Genomic DNA, 18537 nt, shown 5'->3' with positions numbered 1-18537 from the left:
AGGAGTACCTCTACCATATTTCCTGTGCACTCTATATACTAGCCTACTAGACTACTTGATTTTTTCTAAGAGAATTGTGTCAGGACTCTTGTAGTTGCAAGTGACAGCAAATCTGACTGGCTTATGAAAAAAGGGCAAGGCCACACTTAAAATGAAGAATTATCACCAGGACACTTTATTATATTGTCTCTGCATTATAGTGCATGTCACCTGTATTCCTTACAACAGGGCTCTTTCACATGGCTAGATACATAATTATTAGCAGCATTACTTTATGTGTTCAATTTTGTCACCAAAGTATTCTTGTTTCCTAACTTTGAATTTAGTATATTATGTGGAAAGATTCTGATTTGTATTACAGAGGGATGGAATACTGTGATTGACAGCACACACTTGGTTGAATGCAAATAGAAAAGTTCCCTCAAGAATGAATAAAATACAGAAAAGGGGGTCTTTTTGGTAGATAAAACAATGGTATTCATTTCTTTGTTGCCAGCATACACACACACCCTTTCTCCATCCAGTTCAAATGGTGCTTTTGCTGAACCTAGTACAGTTTTCCATTTATAACCACAGATACACTCATTCTCTGTCCCACATGCCATGCCTAGAAGTGACTCTCATCTCCAAGATTAAAATTAGCTGATTGGTGTCCATTTTGTCTCAGATAGGGATGTAAATTCACTTATAGGCTAAATTAAAAATATACAAATGTCTGACATACTTCATGTAAAGTAATAGAAGCAAAAAACAGAATAACTGCAATTTAAAATAACAGTTCAAAAAAGCAAAGATAGCAAGATAGCTATCACTTATTCCATGTAATTTTCTACATTCTGCCTCATAAGGATAACAAAGTTAACCTAATTGAGTCTTTTTTCATTGAGTCCCTTCCCTAGCGATGGATTGACATAATTGGTTAGCTTATTCCAAAGAGTCCCCAGATTCAGCCTATCAATGACATTTTCTTTGTTTCATGTTTCCCTGTGCCATCTTGGAGGATTGTTGGAGAAAATTCCCTTGATGGAAGCTCTACTCCCTTATTAGCCCACTTTTATATGAGTATAGGTACAAAATCTAGGAGTTGCTTAGCAGTTGAGACAGAACTCTTATATCACACTAGGTTTTTCTGCCAATATAACTACTTTAAAGCCTTAGTTAACTCCTTTGAGTACTTCGGATTGATTAGGACAGTATGTCATAGGACTTTTGTCTTTTTAGCAACCTAAGAATTTCTGCCTAGGTGGGACCCTCCCCTGGAAGACCAGTGACAGGCCCCTGCCCACACCACATCCCTAAAGCCTGGAGTTTTAAGACTAGCAGGCTTGGCTGTGATACAGCTCAGAGGGCACCACAGGCTAACAACCTGGAGGCAGACAGTGTGGATACAGCAATCTGAAACACACCTAGAACACACAGAGGGGAGATTATTCACTCTTCTCAGCTTGCTTTCCTGATAGACAGCATGCACAGGGACTCCTTTCCTTGAAGAAAGGAGCTGGCTGGTGCCATTTCCCTCCCCTGCCCTCAGCATAAACACAGAGCCATTTGTGGGAAGCAGCATAGCATCAACACTGGCTGCCTAACCTACTTATACCAAGCCCCACACCCCTGGGCTCTGACACTACTGCCCTTCTTGGTCAAGCTTTCTCCCATCCTAGCATGGTTCCCTTTCCATAGAACACCAGCAGAAACCCCTGCCCACACCATGGCTCCCAACCAGAGAATTCTGTAGGACTTTAGTTCAGGTGGAAGTAGTATCATATCTCATTTAGCAAGCAGACCAGAATATACCTAGTTAAAACTTGATTCTGGCCAAAGACCAAACACTGTCAACTGCAGGCAAGACAGACAACTGGCCTGAAGGATACAGCAGCCAGAAAAGAACAGCAGAGTGCACACATCACACTCTGAAGTATCAGGCCCTGGGCACTATATGATCTCTTTCATAAAGCCATTATTCTTAGAAGCAGGAAACCTAATGGAGTTTTCTAATATACAGAAGAGGATAGAAACTTAGATAAAATGTCAAGACAGGAATTTAGCCCAGATGAAAGGAGAAGACAAGGCCATGGCCAGAGATCTAAGAGAAACAGATATAAGTAACATACCTGATGGAGAATTTAAAGCAACAATCATAAGGATACTTACTGGGCTTGAGAAAATAATGGAAGACTTCATGCATGTCCTTACCACAGAGATAAAAGTTAAAAACAGAAATGAAAAATGCAGTAACATTCAAAACAAGCTTGATGCAATGAACACAAGGATGGAAGAAGCAGAGAAACAACTAGGTAATGTAGAAGATAAAATAATGAAATATAGTGAAGCTGAATAAAACAGAGAAAGAAGAATTATGCAACATGAGAATATACTTAGGGAACTCAATTACTCCATCAAGCATAATAACATTCATATTATAGGAGTCTCAGTAGAAGAGAGAAAAGGGAGCAGAAAATTTCTCTAGATCCTAGGAGGCACAGAAACCTCCCATCAAAATCAACAAAAGTAAGCCAGCACTAAAGCATTATAATTAAATTTGCAAAATATAGTGATTAAGAAAAAAAATCTTAAAAGCAACAAGACAAAAGAAGTCCCTAACCTACAAGGGAAACCCATAAGGCTCGCTGCAGATTTCTCAACAGAAACTTCCCAAGTCAGGAGAGACTGGCATAATGTATTCAAAGTTCTGAATGGGAAAATTTTGCAGCCAAGAATACTCTGTCCAGCAAGGCTGTCATTCAGAATAGAAGGAAAGGTAGAGTTTCCCAGATGAACAAAAACTAATGGAGTTTAAAACAGCCCTGCAAGAAAACTTAAAGGGAACTGAGTAGAAAGGAAAGACCAAAGTGACAAAAACAAGAAAGAAGAGAACATCTCCAGAAACCATGACAAAAGAAGGAATAAAACGGCATTAAATACATATCCATCAATAGTTATTCTGAGTGAAAATGGACTAAATGCTCAAATCAAAAGACATAGGGTGTCAGATTGGATAAAAAGACAAGACCCATCTATATGCTGCCTACAAAAGACTCATTTTAGACCTAACACAACTGTGCCTTGAAAGTGACAGGATGGAGAAATATTTATCATGCAAGTGGACACCTAAATAAAGTTGGAGTAGCAATACTTATATAGGACAAGGTACACTTTAAACCAAAGACTATAACAAAAGATGAAGAAGGGCACTGTATCATAATAAAGGAGTCTATCCAAAAAGATCTGACAGTTGGAAGTTATTATGCACCCAAGATGGAGGCACCCAAGTGTATAAAACAATTAATAACAAACATAAAGCAACCCCTTGATAATAATACAATAAGAGGAGGAGACTTTATCACCCACTTATATCAGTGAACAGATCATCTGTGGAAAAAAATTAAACAAGGAAACAATGGATTTGAATGACATACTGGACCAGATGGACTTAACAGATATATTCAGAACATTCCATCCTAAAACACCAGAATACACATTATTTTCAAGTGCACATGGGACATTCCCCTGAATAGATCGCATACTAGGTCACAAATGAGACTTCAAAAAGTACAAAAAGATTGAGATCATACCATGCATCTTTTTTGACCACAACACTATGAAACTTGATGTCAATCACAAGAAAAACTATGAAAAGACAACAAATACTGGAGGTTAAACAACATGCTACTAAACAATGAATGAGTCAACCAGGAAATCAAAGAAGAAATTTGAAAAATACTTGGAAACAAATGAAAATGAAAACACACTGGTCCAAAACCTTTGGGATATGCAGGAAAAGCAGTCCTAAGGTGGAAGTATACAGTGCTACACGCCTACTTCAAGAAACAAGAAAAATCTCAAATGAAAAACCTAATCCTACACCTAAAGGAAGTAGAAAAGGAACAACAAATGAAGCCTAATGCCAGTAGAAGGAGGTAAATAATAAAGATTAAAGCAGAAATAAATGGTATAGAAACTAAAAAAACAATGGAGCAGACCAATGAAACTAGGGATTTCTTTGAAAATGTTAGTAACATTGATAAACTCTTAGCCAGATTTATCAAAAAAAAAAAAAAAGAAAGAAAGAAAGGAAGGACCAAAATAAAATAAAAATAAAAGAGGAAAATTAATAGCCAACACTACAGAATACAAACAATTGTAAGAGAATATTATGAAAAATTATATGCCAACAAATTGGAAAACCTTGAAGATTGGATAAATTCCTAGAAAGATATCATACCAAAACTTAAATAGGAAGAAATAGAAAACTGAACAGACCAATAACTGGAAAATAAATTGAATTAATAATCAAAACTCTCCCGACAAACAAATTCCAGGGCCAAGTGGCATCACAGGTGGGTTCTACCAAACATTAAAAGGAGAGTTAATACCTATTCCTCTCAAACTATTCCAAAATATAGAAGAGGGTGGAAAACTTCCAAATTCATTCTATGAGTCCAGAATTACCCTGATACCAAAACCAGATAAAGACTCCACTAAAAGAGAAATAGAGGTTAATGTCCCTGATGAACATGGATGTAAAAAGTCTCAATAAAATAGCAGCAAACCAAATCTAACAGTACATTAAAAGAATCCCCATGATCAAGTGAGATTTATTCCTGGACTGCAGGGGTGGTTCAGTATTTGTAAATCAATCATCATGATACACCACATTAATAAAGGAAAGGATAAGAACCATATGATCTTTTAAACAGATGCAAAAAAAAAAACATTTGACAAAGTACAATATCTATTCGTGATAAAAACCCTCAATGTAGTAGGGTTATTAGAGAGAACATAACAACATAATAAAGGTCATATACGAAAAAACCACAGCTAATATCTTCTTCAGTGGGGAAAAACTGAGATAATTTCCTCTACAGTCAGGAACAAGATAGGGATGTCCACTCCAACCATTGTTACTTTGACATAGTCCTGAAAGTCCTAGCCACAGCATTCAGAAAACAAAAATAAATAAAAGGCATCCACATCAGCAAGGAAGAAGTCTGACTTCAGTCTTTGCAGATGATGTGATACTCCATATAGAAAACCCAAAAGACTCCATCAAAAAATTGCTAGAACTGACAGTTGGAAGTTATTATGCAGATGGATTCAGTAAAGTCAATAGGATTCAAAATCAAGGCACAGAAATCTTTTGTATTTCTATACGCCAATAATATAGCAGCAGAAAGAGAAATCAAGGAATGGATTCCATTTACAAGTGCACCAACAACCCTAAGATACTAGAAATAAACCTACTCAAGAGGTAAAAGATCTGTACTCTGAAAACTATAAAACACTGATGAAAGAAATTGAAGAGGACACAAAGAAATGAAGATGTTCCGTGATCATTAACTGGAAGAACAAACTTGTTAAAATGTCTACTACCCAAAGCAGTCTACACATTTAATGCAATCTCTATCAAAATACCACCAGCATTTTTCATAGAGCTAGAATAAACAATTCCAAAACTTGTATAGAACCACAAAAGACCCTGAATAGCCAAGGCAGTCATGACAAAGAAAAGCAAATTGGAAGCATCACAATTCCAGGCTTTAAGTTATATTGCAATGCTGTTGTGATCAGGACACTATGGTACTGGCATAAAAACAGACACATGGATCAGTGGAACAGAATAGAAAACCCAGAAATGAACCACAACAATATGGCAGTTTCATCTTCAACAAAGCAGGAAGGAATATCTAATGGGAAAAATTCTCTTCAACAAATGGTGTTCTGAAAATTGGACAGCAATATGCAAAGGCATGAAACTGGGCCACTTTCTTACATCACACACAAAAATAAATTTAAAATGGCTAAAAGACCTAATTGTAAGGTGGGAAACTATTAAAATCTTAGACAACACAGACAGTAACTTTGTTGACATCAGCCATAGCAACTTTGCACTAGATAAGTCTCCTGAGGCAAGGGGAACAAAAGCAAAAATAAACTATTGGGACTTCATCAAGATACTTCTGCACAGTGAAAGAAACAATCAATAAAACTAAAAGGCAATCTTTGGAATGGGAGAAGATATTTGCAAGGGATGTATCTGATAAAACGTTAGTATCCAAAATTTATAAAGAACTTATCAAACTCAGCACCCAAAACACAAATAATCCAGTTAAAAAATGAGCAGAAGACATGAGTAGACATTTTTCCAAAGAAGGCCAACAGACACATGAAAAGTTGTTCAACATCACTCATCATCAGGGAAATACAAATCAAAAGTGCATTGAGGTATCATGTCACACCTGTCAGAATGACTAAAATTAATGACACAGCAAACAACAGATGTTTTGAGTTTACTGAGAAAGGGAATCCCCATTACACCGTTGGGAATGCAAACTGGAACAGCCACTGAGGAAAACATTATGGAGGTTCCTCAAAAAGTTAAAATAGAAGGGCACCTGGGTGGCTCAGTTTGTTGATTGATCAGCTCTTGGTTTCAGCTCAGGTAATGATATCACAGTTCCTGGGTTCAAGCTCCGCATTGGGCTCCAAACTGGTGGAGCAGAACCTGCTTTGGATACTCTCTCCTTCTTTCTACCCCTCCTCCACTCTTGCTCACTCTGTCTCTCTCTCTCTCTCTCTCTCTCTCTCTCTCTCTCAAAAAAAAAGTTAAAAATAGAAATACCCTATGATTCAGCAGTTGAAGTACTAGGTATTTACCCAAAGAATACAAAACTACTGATTCAAAGGGGTACATGCACCACAGTATTTATAGCACATTGTCAACAATAGCCAAATTATGGTAAGTTCCCACATGGCAATCAACTGACTAATGGATACAGAAGTGGTATATGTATGTAATGGAATATTACTCTGCCAAAAATAGAATGAAATCTTGTCTTTGCAACCCCATGGATGGAGCTAGAGAGTATCAGGCTAAGCAAAGTAAGTCCATCAGAGAAAGACAAATACTGTCTGATTTCACTCATGTGGAATTTAAGAAAGAAAACAAATGAACATAGAGGGGGGGGGAAATAAAACAGACTCTTAACTATAGAGAACGAACTGATGTTCATTGGAGGTGAGGTAGGTTTGTGGACAGGTTAAATGGATGATGGGTATCAAGGAGTGCCCTTGTGATGAGCACTGGCTGCTGTGTGTAAGTGATGTATCAGTAAATTCTGCAGCTGAAACTAATATTACGTTGTCTGTTAACTAACTGGAGTTTAGATAAAAATTTGAAAAAAGGAAAAAAAGTTACCTTGGAATAAGGGAGTGAGATTGAGAGATTGCTGTAGTGTATGCTAAGTATATGTTTAACTTCATAAGAAACTTCCCAACTATTCCAAAGTGTCTCTGTACCATTTTGCATTCCTCCTAGCTATGCATGTTATATCCTCTTGATAAAATGATTCCTTTCTCATGAAATGATCCCCCTCATTCCTGGTCTTACTTATTTTGAAATCCACTTTGTCTTAGATTAACATAGTAACTCTCCCTTTCTTTTTAGTTTCTGTGTGATATTTAGATTTTTTTTTCTAGCTTTTTAATCTATAATTTTGTCTTTAAAATTGTTGTATACAGCATATTGATGTCTTGCTTTTTATCAATTTACAATCTCTGTGTTTTAACTAGAGTGTTTTCCTGCCTTGTTTAAGATTTGTGTGTGTGTGTGTGTGTGTGTGTGTGTGTGTGTGTGTGTGTGATTCTTTCTTCAATATTGGTGTATTGTCTTTGCTCTTTGTTTAATAATTTTAATGATTGTTTTTGGATTTACACTATAACTTGTCACAGTCTGTTTTCAAATTTTACTACTTCACGTGTAGTTTGAGACCCTTACAACAGGCTATTTTCTTTTCTCTTTTCCTAGCATTTGTGCTACTGTCATATGTTTTACTTGTGTATATGTTGTAAAACTCCTAGTACATGGTGATTATTTTTGCTTTAAATAGAAATGTGGTTTTTACCTTCACCCACACATTGACTATTTCTGGGATACTAAGTTTCCCTTTGCTTTTCCAAATTTCCACGTAGTATCTTTTTTCTTAAATAATTTACTTTAATATGTCTTAATAGTAAAGTCTTGCTAGCAAGAAATGTTCTCATGTTTTATTGGTTTTAAAAAAAAATGTGCAATGCAAGGGTGCCTGGGTGGTTCAGTTGGTTGAGCGTCTGGCTCTTGATTTCAGCTCAGGTCATGATCTCACAGTTGGTGAGATAGAGCTCTGTGCTGGTAGTATGGAATCTGCTTGGGATTCTTCTCTTTTCCTTTCTCTCTGTTCCTTCCCTGCTTGTGCTCTGTCTCTCTTAAAATAAATTAATTAAAAAAATTTTTAATGTACACTGCATCTTAATTTTAGGAATTTATGATTACTGGTTGTAGAATTATTTGGCAGTGTTTTCCTTTTCCTTCAGTAATTTAAAAACATTCCATTGTTCAATGCCCTGTGTGATTTCAGGCAAAATGCCTGCTGACATTATTTGTTCCTCTGTACTTAGCATGTTTTGTTTTTTCTTTCCTCCTTCTGACTGCTTTGGTGACTTTTCTTTTTCTTTTTGATTTTCAGCAGTTTTATTATGAGCTGTCTTAATGTGGTTTTCTTTTTCCTTGTCTGGTGGTTGACGTTCTTGGATTCATCAGTTTATATTTTTCACCAATTTTGGATATCTTTTAGCCTTTATTTCTATGGCACCCACCCCGCTTTCTGGGACTCTAGTTTCCTGTATATTTGACTACTTGGTATTACATGAAAGGTTCTTTGAGTCTCTGTTCAGTTTTTTCCAAATCTTTTATGTAGTTTCAGGACTTTATTTTAGTAACATTTTATTGCTGTGTCTTCAAGTTTACAACAGTATTTATCATTGTGTATATAGTATTATTACTTTTGAAACTGCATCATGAATCTTTTCTATCCTCCATTTCTCTCATTATCAAGATTGTGTTTTTCTTAATATCCTTGAGCATATTTGTCATATTTACAATAGCTATCTTAAGGTTCTTCTCTTTGATTTCCTTTCTCTTTCATTTCCAGACTTTACTTTAATTGTTCTGCTGCCTCTGGGTTATACTTTTCTTTATCTTTGTATTCCTAGTAATTTTTATTTGAATACCAGACATGTGACATTTTGGAAGACTAGATTTAGTTTTATTACTTTAAAGAATACTGGATTCTATTGTATGGATAAGTAACTTGTAAAATAACTGAATCCTTTAGAGGCTTGCTGTTACCCTTAGTTATGATGGATCCAAAGCAGCCTTTATTCTGGGATTTATTTAGCTTCATACTAAAGCATTATTTAGACTCCATTGCCCTAGTTTTGCAAAGTCTTTCTGTACTCTGTCTGATGAGAGCACAGACTATTCTCAGCCCTATGTGAGCTTTTGAAATTGTTTATTCCACTACTTTTTGGTAGTTCTTTCCAACACCTTGGATAATTTACTTTCACATGTACTCAGGTTAGTGCTCTAGCCAAGACCTGGGAATTAACTCTGTAAATCTCCAGAGCTATCCTCTTGTGTAGCTTTCCCTCTGCTGGACAGTTCTAGCCACCTCAGCCATACCAAACTTAGCATGACTTCCAAGTTCTGTTTTGGTACCCTCTTTCACTACTTGATCTTAGCTATTTCTTCCAAGCAGTAATCTGGGATTACCTACCTCATTTGTTCCTTTCTCTTTGGAATCTATTCAAAGCTGCCTATTATACAACATCTGAAAACTTTTGTTTTATATATATTGTTCTGTTTACTAGTTCTTATGACAGGGGAGCAGTTTTTGCAACAGTTAATTTTTCATAGGCATAAGGAGAACTAAATTGATGACTGATCCCTTTTGTTAAGAAATTTCTTTCTAGGGGCGCCTGGGTGGCTCAGTCGGTTAAGTGTCTGACTTCAGCTCAGGTCATGATCTCGCAGTCCGTGAGTTTGAGCCCCGCGTCGGGCTCTGTGCTGACCACTCAGAGCCTGGAGCCTGTTTCGGATTCTGTGTCTCCCTCTCTCTCTGACCCTCCCCCATTCATGCTCTGTCTCTCTCTGTCTCAAAAATAAATAAACGTTAAAAAAAAATTAAAAAAAAAAAGAAATTTCTTTCTAGTTGTCTCAGATCTCAAGACTTAATATTTACTGAGCTATGAAAGTGATAAGGAATTGTAAGCCTTTGAGAACAATTGAACTCGTTAGATATGTATTTGGAGATTCAGAAAGGAGTTGTTTACTTTCCAGCTAATCTCCATGCTCTCCCTACCTCCTACTTGTTGGACTTTAAATCATATCTGTTTGAACTGGTTTTTCTCAGTGATAGACTGCTGCTGCTTCTTGGAAACGTACTGGCTGAACTGCTGCTGAACCATTTGCCTTTTTCTTTTAAGAGGTGATCACTATAAGTAAATTCAGAATATACTTTATGTTACTAATGTCTGGTGTGTTGTTTTTGGTTTTTTTTGGTTTTTTTAGTTTTTTTAATTTTTTTTTTCTGAAATTTATTGACAAATTGGTTTCCATACAACACCCAGTGCTCATCCCAAAAGGTGCCCTCCTCAATACCCATCACCCACCCTCTCCTCCCTCCCACCCCCCATCAACCCTCAGTTTGTTCTCAGTTTTTAACCGTCTCTTATGCTTTGGCTCTCTCCCATTCTAACCTCTTTTTTTTTTTTCCTTCCCCTCCCCCATGGGTTCCTGTTAAGTTTCTCAGGATCCACATAAGAGTGAAACCATATGGTATCTGTCTTTCTCTGTATGGCTTATTTCACTTAGCATCACACTCTCCAGTTCCATCCACGTTGCTACAAAAGGCCATATTTCATTTTTTCTCATTGCCACGTAATATTCCATTGTGTATATAAACCACAATTTCTTTATCCATTCATCAGTTGATGGACATTTAGGCTCTTTCCATAATTTGGCTATTGTTGAGAGTGCTGCTATGAACATTGGGGTACAAGTGGCCCTATGCATCAGTGCTCCTGTATCCCTTGGATAAATTCCTAGCAGTGCTATTGCTGGGTCATAGGGTAGGTCTATTTTTAATTTTCTGAGGAACCTCCACACTGCTTTCCAGAGCGGCTGCACCAATTTGCATTCCCACCAACAGTGCAAGAGGGTTCCCATTTCTCCACATCCTCTCCAGCATCTATAGTCTCCTGATTTGTTCATTTTGGCCACTCTGACTGGCGTGAGGTGATACCTGAGTGTGGTTTTGATTTGTATTTCCCTGATAAGGAGCGACGCTGAACATCTTTTCATGTGCCTGTTGGCCATCCGGATGTCTTCTTTAGAGAAGTGTCTATTCATGTTTTCTGCCCATTTCTTCACTGGGTTATTTGTTTTTCGGGTGTGGAGTTTGGTGAGCTCTTTATAGATTTTGGATACTAGCCCTTTGTCCGATATGTCATTTGCGAATATCTTTTCCCATTCCGTTGGTTGCCTTTTCGTTTTGTTGGTTGTTTCCTTTGCTGTGCAGAAGCTTTTTATCTTCATAAGGTCCCAGTAATTCACTTTTGCTTTTAATTCCCTTGCCTTTGGGGATGTGTCGAGTAAGAGATTGCTACGGCTGAGGTCAGAGAGGTCTTTTCCTGCTTTCTCCTCTAAGGTTTTGATGGTTTCCTGTCTCACATTTAGGTCCTTTATCCATTTTGAGTTTATTTTTGTGAATGGTGTGAGAAAGTGGTCTAGTTTCAACCTTCTGCATGTTGCTGTCCAGTTCTCCCAGCACCATTTGTTAAAGAGGCTGTCTTTTTTCCATTGGATGTTCTTTCCTGCTTTGTCAAAGATGAGTTGGCCATACGTTTGTGGGTCTAGTTCTGGGGTTTCTATTCTATTCCATTGGTCTATGTGTCTGTTTTTGTGCCAATACCATGCTGTCTTGATGATGACAGCTTTGTAGTAGAGGCTAAAGTCTGGGATTGTGATGCCTCCTGCTTTGGTCTTCTTCTTCAAAATTCCTTTGGCTATTCGGGGCCTTTTGTGGTTCCATATGAATTTTAGGATTGCTTGTTATAGTTTCGAGAAGAATGCTCATGCAATTTTGATTGGGATTGCATTGAATGTGTAGATAGCTTTGGGTAGTATTGACATTTTGACAATATTTATTTTTCCAATCCATGAGCAGGGAATGTCTTTCCATTTCTTTAAATCTTCTTCAATTTCCTTCATAAGCTTTCTATAGTTTTCAGCATACAGATCCTTTACATCTTTGGTTAGATTTATTCCTAGGTATTTTATGCTTCTTGGTGCAATTGTGAATGGGATCAGTTTCTTTATTTGTCTTTCTGTTGCTTCATTGTTAGTGTATAAGAATGCAACTGATTTCTGTACATTGATTTTGTATCCTGCAACTTTGCTGAATTCCTGTATCAGTTCTAGCAGACTTTTGGTGGAGTCTATCAGATTTTCCATGTATAATATCATGTCATCTGCAAAAAGCGAAAGCTTGACTTCATCTTTGCCAATTTTGATGCCTTTGATTTCCTTTTGTTGTCTGATTGCTGATGCTAGAACTTCCAGCACTATGTTAAACAGCAGCGGTGAGAGTGGGCATCCTTGTCGTGTTCCTGATCTCAGGGAAAAAGCTTTCAGTTTTTCCCCGTTGAGGATGATGTTAGCTGTGGGCTTTTCATAAATGGCTTTTATGATCTTTAAGTATGTTCCTTCTATCCCGACTTTCTCAAGGGTTTTTATTAAGAAAGGGTGCTGGATTTTGTCGAAGGCCTTTTCTGCATCGATTGACAGGATCATATGGTTCTTCTCTCTTTTTTTGTTAATGTGATGTATCACGTTGATTGATTTGCGAATGTTGAACCAGCCCTGCATCCCAGGAATGAATCCCACTTGATCATGGTGAATAATTCTTTTTATATGCCGTTGAATTCGATTTGCTAGTATCTTATTGAGAAATTTTTGCATCCATATTCATCAGGGATATTGGCCTGTAGTTCTCTTTTTTTACTGGGTCTCTGTCTGGTTTAGGAATCAAAGTAATACTGGCTTCATAGAATGAGTCTGGAAGTTTTCCTTCCCTTTCTATTTCTTGGAATAGCTTGAGAAGGATAGGTATTATCTCTGCTTTTAATGTCTGGTAGAACTCCCCTGGGAATCCATCTGGTCCTGGACTCTTATTTGTTGGGAGATTTTTGATAACCGATTCAATTTATTCGCTGGTTATGGGTCTGTTCAAGCTTTCTATTTCCTCCTGATTGAGTTTTGGAAGAGTGTGGGTGTTCAGGAATTCGTCCATTTCTTCCAGGTTGTCCAATTTGTTGGCATATAAGTTTTCATAGTATTCCCTGATAATTGTTTGTATCTCTGAGGGATTGGTTGTAATCATTCCATTTTCATTCATGATTTTATCTATTTGGGTCATCTCCCTTTTCTTTTTGAGAAGCCTGGCTAGAGGTTTGTCAATTTTGTTTATTTTTTCAAAAAACCAACTCTTGGTTTCGTTGATCTGCTCTACAGTTTTTTTAGTTTCTATATTGTTTATTTCTGCTCTGATCTTTATTATTTCTCTTCTTCTGCTGGGCTTAGGCTGCCTTTGCTGTTCTGCTTCTAGTTCCTTTAGGTGTGCTGTTAGATTTTGTATTTGGGATTTTTCTTGTTTCTTGAGATAGGCCTGGATTGCAATGTATTTTCCTCTCAGGACTGCCTTTGCTGCATCCCAAAGCGTTTGGATTGTTGTATTTTCATTTTCGTTTGTTTCCATATATTTTTTAATTTCTTCTCTAATTGCCTGGTTGACCCACTCATTCGTTAGTAGGGTGTTCTTTAACCTCCATGCTTTTGGAGGTTTTCCAGACTTTTTTCTGTGGTTGATTTCAAGCTTCATAGCATTGTGGTCTGAAAGTAAGCATGGTATAATTTCAATTCTTGTAAACTTATGAAGGGCTGTTTTGTGACCCAGTATATGATCTATCTTGGAGAATGTTCCATGTGCACTCGAGAAGAAAGTATATTCTGTTGCTTTGGGATGCAGAGTTCTAAATATATCTGTCAAGTCCATCTGATCCAATGTCTCATTCAGGGCCCTTGTTTCTTTATTGACCGTGTGTCTAGATGATCTATCCATTTCTGTAAGTGGTGTATTAAAGTCCCCTGCAATTACCACATTCTTATCAATAAGGTTGCTTATGTTTATGAGTAATTGTTTTATATATTTGGGGGCTCCGGTATTCGGCGCATAGACATTTATAATTGTTAGCTCTTCCTGATGGATAGACCCTGTAACTATTATATAATGTCCTTCTTCATCTCTTGTTACAGCCTTTAATTTAAAGTCTAGTTTGTCTGATATAAGTATGGCTACTCCAGCTTTCTTTTGGCTTCCAGTCGCATGATAAATAGTTCTCCATCCCCTCACTCTCAATCTAAAGGTGTCCTCAGGTCTAAAATGAGTCTCTTGTAGACAGCAAATAGATGGGTCTTGTTTTTTTATCCATTCTGATACCCTATGTCTTTTGGTTGGCGCATTTAATCCATTTACATTCAGTGTTATTATAGAAAGATATGGGTTTAGAGTCATTGTGATGTCTGTATGTTTTATGCTTGTAGTGATGTCTCTGGGACTTTGTCTCACAGGGTCCCCCTTAGGATCTCTTGTAGGGCTGGTTTAGTGGTGACAAATTCCTTCAGTTTTTGTTTGGGAAGACCTTTATCTCTCCTTCTATTCTAAATGACAGACTTGCTGGATAAAGGATTCTTGGCTGCATATTTTTTCTGTTTAGCACACTGAAGATCTCGTGCCAATTCTTTCTGGCCTGCCAAGTTTCAAAAGAGAGATCAGTCACAAGTCTTATAGGTCTCCCTTTATATGTGAGGGCACATTTATCCCTTGCTGCTTTCAGAATTTTCTCTTTATCCTTGTATTTTGCCAGTTTCACTATGATATGTCGTGCAGATCGATTCAAGTTACGTCTGAAGGGAGTTCTCTGTGCCTCTTGGATTTCAATGCCTTTTTCCTTCCCCAGTTCAGGGAAGTTCTCAGCCATAATTTCTTCAAGTACCCCTTCAGCACCTTTCCCTCTCTCTTCCTCCTCTGGGATACCAATTATGCGTATATTATTTCTTTTTAGTGTATCACTTAGTTCTCTAATTTTCCTCTCATACTCCTGGATTTTTTTGTCTCTCTTTCTCTCAGCTTCCTCTTTTTCCATAACTTTATCTTCTAGTTCACCTATTCTCTCCTCTGCCTCTTCAATCCAAGTCGTGGTCATTTCCATTTTGTTTTGCATTTCGTTTAAAGCGCTTTTCAGCTCCTCGTGACTGCTCCTTAGTCCCTTGATCTCTGTAGCAAGAGATTCTCTGCTGTCCTGTATACTGTTTTCAAGCCCAGCGATTAATTTTATGACTATTATTCTAAATTCACTTTCTGTTATATTATTTAAATCCTTTTTGATCAGCTCATTAGCTGTTGTTATTTCCTGGAGATTGTTCTGAGGGGAGTTCTTCCGCTTGGTCATTTTGGATAGTCCCTGGCGTGGTGAGGACCTGCAGGGCACTTCCCCTGTGCTGTGGTGTATAACTGGAGTTGGTGGGCGGGGCCGCAGTCAGACCTGATGTCTGCCCCCAGCCCACCGCTGGGGCCACAGTCAGACTGGTGTGTGCCTTCTCTTCCCCTCTCCTAGGGGTGGGATTCACTGTGGGGTGGTGTGGCTCGTCTGGGCTACTTGCACCCTGCCAGGCTTGTGATGCTGGGGATCTGGCCTATTAGCTGGGGTGGGTAGGCAAGGTGCACGGGGGCAGGAGGGGCAGGCTTAGATCGCTTCTCCTTAGGTGATCCACTTCAGGAGGGGCCCTGTGGCAGCGGGAGGGAGTCACATCCGCTGCCGGAGGTTTGGCTCCGCCGAAGCGCAGAGTTGGGTGTTTGCGGGGAGCGAGCAAGTTCCCTGGCAGGAACTGGTTCCCTTTGGGATTTCGGCTGGGGGATGGGCGGGGGAGATGGCGCTGGCGAGCGCCTTTGTTCCCCACCAAACTGAGCTCTGTTGTCAGGGGGCTCAGCAGCTCTCCCTCCCTTTGTCCTCCAGCCTTCCCGCTTTCCGAGCAGAGCTGTTAACTTATGACCTACCAGACGCTAAGTCGCGCTTGCTGTCGGAACACAGTCCGCCCGGCCTGGTGTGTTTTGAAATAGATCATTTTTAACTTCCAGTACATTAAAAAAGTAACAACAGTGGAGCTTTCTTGGAATAAGGGCTTCAAATAATTTTTGAGGTATCTGTGTAATGACACCTTTTTGACATATTTATCCAAAGTCTATAAACACTTTATTTGGGTTATCATGTTCAGTGTACCTAGAACTATATTGTATTTATATACATACATACATATATATATGTATATGTATATGTATATATGTGTGTGTGTGTATATACACATATATATGTATATATGCATTTGTATATATTTGTGTCTGTGTGTGTATATATACATATATATGTATTTGTGTGTGTGTGTGTGTGTGTGTGTGTGTATGTAAACATATCCAGGTGCTGTGATATTATAGCTATTACTCTGATACAGATATTACCAAAAATTTTTAATAAGTGAAGATTTTGGTTAAAACTATGGGGAGATTAAAACCCTGATAACTTGTCTCTAAAGGACCTCTTGTCTGACTCAATATTTGGTATCTTTCACTGTTTAGTTAACTCTAAGGACTCAGTTTGTCAGATGTATCTGTAATTGCTCATAAGCATTTTAAAAACCTTAGAAGTTTCCTTTGCTTCATTTAATTAATTTATTTAGCTTTTTAAAAATAAACTCAGAAATTTTAACTGGAGGAGACAAATCATTGAAAGCAAATGTTATATATTTTATAGAAGTATATGTGTTTATCAGACTTATTAAATCTGACAATAAGGTAGAGTATTGACAGGTCAAATTTGGAAAGCAAACTATCTTCTGAATTTGTCAAAGTAAAATACAAAATTCAGTATAACCTCTTAGTTTTATTAGTCTGATGTGGGAAATTTGTGGAAATCAAGAAAGGTATTAAAGGTAAATCAAGAAAGGTAGACAAGATATTCAAAATTTTAAATGTTTAAAAAATGAGGATGTAACAGTGATAATCAAGTGATAAAGTGGTAAAAGTGATAATCACTATTAAGGCTTTATCCTAAGCACATTGTGCATTAATTCATTTAATCTTCACTCTAGGAAGTAGATATTATTAGTATCTACATTTTGTTAAGGAGGAAATGGATATTTAACATCTTAACTAAGCCTGTAGTAGAGAATAGCAGAGCACCTGATAGGAGTAAAATCTGATTATAGCAAACTAATTACAACATATTGTTTAAAGCAGTGCCTAAGAGAAAATATGCTTATGAAATATTTAATTTCTGCATTTTTTTGTGTAGTCAGGGACAGTCTGTCACTATGTCACATGTATTTAGATGACTAGAGGCCTCAAACTAGAGCCAGCAGGGGCTGAGAATTTTGTTCCTTGGCCAACACAGCCCTTTTATATAAACTGAATTGCATGATTTAGTTAGGCATTTTCTTGTTGACCATAGTTTCTACAATTCCCTGTACCAGGCCTTCTCTGACAATAATTGCTACTTTTCTGGCCCTAGAGTCTTTGAGATTGTGACCCCCATACCTGTCCCCCATTTAGACTGATGTAGCACACAAGAGATGGGAACAAGCAGGTGAATAAAATCATACATAGTGCTGTCTTTGTATTTTAGTAGTATCAGTGTTGCAAAAACTGAAGTTGTTGTCTAGTTTTTATTACCACAGCCTATATAAGCTGAGGTGCAAGTAATGATTTTTTTTCTCTATGTGAATTAAGCACTCCTCGAGTACCTAACACAGTAGATTTATATTAAACATAGGCTCTCTCCTCTAGGGAGCTTACAGTTAGGTGTAATATGTGGAGAATAATTACAGTCTAGCATCCACAGTATAAATTTTTAAATACATACATTGTTAGCTAAGGTACTACACACATAATGTTCAAAATTGAATGGAAGAAGTGCTGTTCAGACCATGCTTACATATTTTCTCAGATAACAAGACATTGATAGGACAGTGGAATAGAAGAGAGCCTAGAAGCAGCAGTGGCCATTGTTTATAATAACTTGATAGATGTCATAAGAAGTATTTCAGTAATTTAGCGACATCAGAAATGTTTCAGTAAATGGTGCTGAGTGGGGGGATATGTGGATGCAATGTATAGGAGGGTATGGTGTGTCGGGCAGTATGTGATAGTGTGCATGTGGGGTGTGATGGGGTGTTTGTATGTGTGTTTCCACATCAGTCCAACCAGAAAAATCAGTTTCAGGTAAATTAAAAGTAAAAGTTTGAGAGACAAAATGTAAAACTTTTAGAAGAAGCTGTGGAACAGTATCTTTGTAATCTTTAGGTATGGAAAGATTTCTTAAGATTTAGAAAAACAAAAACAGTGAAAGAATATGTTGATAGGTATGATTGTGTTAAAAGTAAAGACTTAAAAAAATTTTAATGTTTACTTATTTTTGAGAGAGAGAGACAGACAGAGTATGAGCTGGGGAGGGGCAGAGTGAGAGGGAGACACAGAATCTGAAGCAGGCTCCAGGCTCCAAGCTGTTAGCACAGAGCCTGACACTAGGCTCAAACTCACGAACCATGATATC

At 37.6% G+C, this 18537-nt stretch overlaps 1 protein-coding gene across 4 annotated transcripts in view; it reads left to right on the top strand.

Annotated features, from left to right (window-relative positions):
• PSD3 (pleckstrin and Sec7 domain containing 3) overlaps positions 1–18537 on the top strand; it is a 674080-nt gene that overhangs the window by 484409 nt on the left and 171134 nt on the right. The gene's annotated exons all lie outside the window — the stretch shown is intronic.

Source organism: Prionailurus bengalensis, chromosome B1 (genome assembly GCF_016509475.1).
Source record: "Prionailurus bengalensis isolate Pbe53 chromosome B1, Fcat_Pben_1.1_paternal_pri, whole genome shotgun sequence".
Lineage (NCBI taxonomy): Eukaryota > Metazoa > Chordata > Mammalia > Carnivora > Felidae > Prionailurus > Prionailurus bengalensis.
The sequence above is the reverse complement of the archived record's forward strand: the minus strand, read 5'-3'. Positions and strand labels throughout refer to the sequence as shown.